Raw genomic sequence first — 6,412 nt, forward strand, 5'->3', positions numbered from 1 at the left:
GTTTTCTGGCATTACCTAATTTATACTTCAAAGGAGACAGTTTTATTGTCTGATCTCACCTGTGAGGACATGACACTGATGGGAGGGGGTGTGCAATGCTCTTCTATATTGTTGAGTACCAGGTCCAGTGCATTTGACCTTCTGGTGGGTGTGCACACTATCTGGTCAAGGGTATTTGTGTTAATAAAGCCCAGGAATTGTTGCGCCTGTAAATTTGGGGCAGTGTACATTTCCCCAGTATATATAGAAGTAATTAAAGTCTCCCATATATAGGGTATTTGGTTTAATTGGGAATTTTCTGGTTAAAGGTTTATAGTGCCTGAATATTTGAACTGTATCTTACTGAAATTGGTTCACCTTGTTTGCTCTATCATAGACTAGATCCAGGCCTACTGAATCTAGCTTTGTTTATATACTTGTTGTTTGTTTGCTTGTTATTTCCCTGGAAGCTAATTCACCTAATACGCAACTTCTCAGCGCTTCTGTGGATCACTAGTGATATCTGCATTGCTTACTGTACTTATTTCCTTGTTTCACTTGAAAGAAAGTTACTGTTTGTCGTTTTTGCATTTAGTTACTTGTATCACATTGCACTCAAGTTACCTGGCACTTGCTCACTAAAGCAATTATATAAGTCAGCACTAAAAATTAAAAGCACTACACCCTCACTCCCCACTGGCCCTTGTTTTCAATTAAGGATTTCCCAATATTATTCTAGCATGTCCAAAGGTCAGTTGTCAATCTCCTCTCCGGTCCAGCTGGTGAATCTGGGAATCTTGAGGCAATGTTATAACTGCCTCATGTACACAGACAACCCTCTCCTCCTCCCACATAACACAAATACTTGCGAGAGATGCAGCTATTTAGCCAAACTGGAGGCTGAGCTCTCTCAACTCAGGACTGGCAAGACCAGACAGGAGGAGAAGGCAACTACACACACCACAAAACCAGCCTCACATAATGCTACCACTCCACTGAATCAAACACATAAACACACAAAGACATACTCGGAGGCTCTGAGTAAAATTTACCTAAACAGCAGAGGCCTCCAAAGCAGACACCCAAACAACTGCTACCTCAAGACACCCCACAAGCAACACATAAACCACAAAAGCAGTGTGCAAAGCAGTCACAGCCCTTAAGGCCAAATACAACACCAAACATACTTGTCATAGGTGACTCCATAGTCAGACACACTGACGTCCCACTCACCAGGCTGAACAAGGAGAGGGTCACAGTAAGCTGCCTATCGGGCGCTAGAATCCGCCACATAACACAAGCACTCGGGTCACTCCACAGCAAGTACAAATATGACACAGTCATTGTCCATGCTGGTGTGAGCGACCTGAGACGTACCTCCCTGGACTGCATGAAAAGAGACATAGAGGAGCTCTCTGATTATGTAGCCCAGGCAGGTATGACCTAACCCTGAGCAGTATCCTTCCTTCACCAAGAATGATGCCACAATATAGAGACAAGATGATCAGCTTTAACAATTGGCTTAATGTCTGGTGTCATTCAAAGGGGATCCAGTGTCTGTCTGCCTGGGATGACATGCTTGACAAGCCACTCTGCTTCAAGGGACGGCTTGCACCTGTCACCCCTGGGATTCGGATATTGGCTAAGGCTCTTGCCACCCCATAGTGCCTTTTTAGGCAAGGCTCAAATTCTAAACCTACCACCCTAGAAAACAAAAATGGGAAGAAATTGAGGGTAATGCTGCTCAATGCCAGAAGTCTAAATCTCAAAATGCACCACTCGAGGCCCTTCTCAGTATGGAGAACATCGATGTCTGTGCTGTAACTGAAACCTGGTTCAAGGCTCCTGAGAGCACCCGGCACTATTAGGTTTTACCTCATATCATGCGTTCCGGCCCCAAAACCCGGACCACTCCACAAAAGGAGGGGTGTATCCATATTCATAAAGGATACTCACACCTCCAGGTTGGTGGCAACGCATGAAGCTTGGAAACCATCCAGGTGCAACTAACAATAGGCAAAACTGCTCTACAAATTGTAGCATGCTACAGGCCACCCTCTCAAACTCAGGAACCCCACACAGCCTTCCTGAAGACACTGGAGGGTATAAATGTATCTCCAAACACCATCATATTGGGTGACTTCAACTACCGAATATAGACTGGGAACATTACTCAAGCCCTAACTTTCTAGCCCAACGGTTCCTGGAGTTCATAAATTCAAATGCCATGGAACAGCTAGTCACTGTTCCAACGAGAGGAGAAAATATACTAGATCTCATTGTCACAAACATGGGGACAAAATGCTCCACACGGAAGTATATCCCTCATTGGTGAGATCTGATCATAAACTAATCTCACTGGAAATCCACATCCCGCCCCCACCCCAAACAAAAAGACCATAGTGAAGAACTTCTCTAAAGCAAACTTCACACTACTCAAGACTGGTGTGGTATCCTTCAAGGCCCCTGAGTCAGAGGAAACCACAACCCAAGCTGCGGAAGCCCTTACAAATGCCTTCTATGAACACCTCCAGGACTGCATGGATCAGGCAATCCCAAATAAAACCAAGACTCTTTCCACAAAGGGCAAGCGTCCAGTCTGGTGGACCCCAGCCATTAACAAACTTTACAATAAGAGGAGAAAGCTATTACATGATAGAACAAAATCCATAAAAGGAAGTCACCTGATCATTATTAGTAAAAATTACGAGCACTCATAAAATCAACTAAGGCCAATTTTGAGAGAAAAATTGCCATGGATTCAAAGGACAATCATAAGGCCTTTTTCAGCTATGTTAGGAACCTGGGTGGAAACTCACAGATATGCTCAGAATTAGTCCAAAATGATACAAAATCACTGAACCCACAGACATTGCCAACATACTGGCAGACAGGTTCAGTGCAAACTTCACCCCTCTCCCCTAAAGGAGAGATAACTATCCCAGCCGAGTGTAGCCTCCCGGACATCTCAAATGCGCAGGTGAAAGCTGCTCTCTCTAAAGCTAAAAACACAGCATCAATGGGACCGGATGGTGTCCCCGGCTGTGTGCTACACGAGCTAAATGAGGAATTAAACCCGCACATAAGGCAGCTGTTTAATCTCAGCCTTACCACAGGATACGTGCCCAAGGGTGGCGTCACGGCAACTGTGGTCCCACTCCACAAAGGTGGCGCCTCACGGACCCTGGTAATTACCGCCCCATAAGCTTAACAAGTCTAGTCTGCAAAGCTATGGAGAGGATCATAATGGAGCTCATAAACAAAGATATAGGGGACTTGCAGACATTGGACCCGACCCAGTTTGGCTTTGTCAAGGGAAGATCATGCCTTTTGAACTTGGTCGACTTCTTCGCAATAGTCACCAATGCCATTGATGAGGAAAGGCAGTCCATACAGCCTACCTTGACCTTGCAAAGGCTTTCGACACAATACCCCACTCGGGTATTGTAGAAAAACTTACCAGCTTAAATGTAAACCCATATGTCACGAGATGGGTTGCAAACTGGCTTAAGGACAGAACCCACAGGGTTAGAGTTGCTGGCGCTGTGTCAGACTCCAAGCCGGTCACAAGTGGTGTCCCACAGGGCTCGGTCCTTGGCCCCTATTGTTTGGCATCTACTTCTCAGAAGTACAGGCCAACATGGGAGGACTTTGGCTGACAAAGTTTGCAGATGACTGCAAACTGGGCGCCATAGTGGAAAGTGCATCGGACACTGATATCCTTCAGAAGGGACTCACGGAAACAGATAGCTGGTGCCAGAGCCATGGCCTGAAGTTAAACGCCAAAAATGTATAGTCATACCCTTCGGGAAAAACAAGGTAACCCCAAGCTACCATATAGGTGGCAATCCACTAAGCACAGAAGAGGTTATCAGGGACCTGGGGACCCAGGTTGACAGTGGCCTTTCTTTTGACACTCACATTGCTAAAGTGGTTAGAAAGACCTTCTACATTGCCCACCTGATCATGAAGGGATTCACATCCAGATCTAGTGAGGTCATTGTTCCCCTGTACTCTTCACTTATCAGACCAATGATCGAGTACAATGCCCCATTCGGGATGTATCTCACCCGACATCTGCAGCAATTGGAGAGACCCCAAAAGTTCCTCACCAAAAGGATAAAGGGACTCCAAAATCTGTCATATGCTGCCAGATTGAAGAAACTCCAGCTCTATTCAGTCGCATACCGTCTGCTCAGAGGTGACATGTGCCTGACATACAAGGCCATGTCCAACCCGGAATTAATGGACATGCTCCACCTCAAAAATCCAAATCCACCAAAACCACTAGAGCAAGCGACTTAAACCTTAGCACGGATATAAATAGGACGTGCTGGAGGGATAGATTTATCACTCAGAGACTCCCTATGCTGTGGAATAAAATCCCGGTCCATGTGAGGCAGAGCACCTCGCTGACTCTGTTCAAGAGAAATCTAGACCTGTGGATGGGAGATCGTAGGTTTACCCCGGGAATCATCTCTGGGTCACTGCTGGACAGAGGCACAACAAACTAATGGGCACAGTATTTTTTCATATAAGGGGTGGCGTAAGCCACAATAATTTGGGCTAGGCTTATAAATGCCTTAGGGCAGATAGCCTAGTATAAACCTATGAACCTATGAACCTATAATGGTGAGCGTCTCCAGTAGGTCTAGGTATGAGCTGTGAGATTCTTGGAACATAGAGGGTGAGCTATAGCTTACTAGGATATGGTATGGGGCTTTGTCTGTGGTGGTTTGTATGTTGATAAACTCCAGGGCATCATCCCCAACTAACCTAGAGGTATACTTGTCAATGCAGATCAAGACTTCTCCGCCTTTTGGCCATGTCTGGACAACTGGTGGTCTAAATGTGTGAAAGGCACTTAAGCCTTGCACAGCTGGAGTACTTTCTGTGAATTTAAACCATGTCTTGGTGACAGTACCACTGTATAAATTCTACAGAATGAGAGGAGCTTGTAGGGTATGTAGTTTCTTGTTTAGGCTTCTAGCATTTTGCAGTATCACCTTTAGGTTTCTTTGGGTTTTATTTCTACATTGGTGGGTTTGTCAATTTAGTATTACGTAAAAAGGCTCTAAAAGGGTGGCACTGTGCCAGAATTGTGTGGATCAAGCCCCATCTGAGTTGGGGATTTCTGGAGAAGGGCTTCTTGTGTACTTTTCTATTGGTAGCTGGACTAAAGAGTGTTTATTTTGACTTGCATTTGAGCCTCGCATTTGTGCAGGCTTATGCTCAGTTAACAGGAGCTGCTCCATGTTTTGTAACTTTAGCCAGAGGTCTCGAGAGTTTCTGCTGAAATCCAAAGCATACACTGTTGAAAACTGAACAATAAGTATATTTTAAGCTTTCATTGTACTTTGCTGATTGTATTTATTTGAATTTCTGACTTATTTATGCTGTTTTTGCCTGCATTTTCTGCACTTTAAATGTCGTTACTGACTAGAATCAGATCTGCTAAATCTAGACTGTTATTGTTACATTTGAACCTTAAACCAGACATCTTACATTAGGAGGGCTTCCCTGCACCCTTGTGGCAGAAGTGTGTAGATCAAGTCCCATCTGAGTTGGTTGATGCTGGAGGAAGGCTCATTGTATACTTTCCTATTGGTAGCTAGACTGAATAGTGTTTATTTCAGCTTGTATTTAAGCCTTGCATTTGCGTGTTGTTGCTCTTTGTGCAGCTGGGGTTAGCAGTGCTTTGTATAGATGCAAAAGCCCGACATTCAGTTTTTCCCTAAACAGCTGTCAGTGAAACCTTTCTAAGTCTTTCTGCTGTGCTAGGAGTAAGTCAGTTGAGCAGTGTGCAGCATAGCCTTATTGATTAACCTTAGCCTACATGAGTATAGGTTACTCTGGTAGTCTCAGAGCTACCAGTAAAGAATTGTCAAATTAGCCCACTCCCTTCCCTGATAGAGCATGCAGTAAGAACTTGCTATAATGGATGTGCAGTTTCTCATCAGCTCTCCAGCCAGCCTGATGGACATGAGCATCCTGAGGCAATGTAGCAGTTGATTCATGTATACTGGCAATCACTTACTCCTGAAAGAAACAAATATGTGAGAGATGTAATTACACAAAGAAGTTGGAGGAAATACTCTCATGTAAGGACAAATCGAATGCCAAACAGGTTGTCAGCACATGCACATCACTTCCCATACATAATAAGGACTTGACACATAAATCCACATATGCAGTGGTACTCAGAACTTACCACACACACCAGTGTCTCAACAACAACAACAAAAAACGATAAGGCATAATACCTCAAAACCTAATGTATTGGTCATAGGAGACTCCATAGTGAGACACATCGATGTCTGTCTCACCAGGCTGGATTTGGTTAGCTGCCTGTCAGGTACTAGGATCTGACAAGTCACTCAACCACAATTACTTATTTTGGGTATGATTCCATCACAGTCCCTGTTGGGATGAA

The sequence above is a fragment of the Protopterus annectens genome, chromosome 8.part0 (assembly GCF_019279795.1).
Source record: "Protopterus annectens isolate FY-2018-M chromosome 8.part0, PAN1.0, whole genome shotgun sequence".
Classification (NCBI taxonomy): Eukaryota; Metazoa; Chordata; order Ceratodontiformes; family Protopteridae; genus Protopterus; species Protopterus annectens.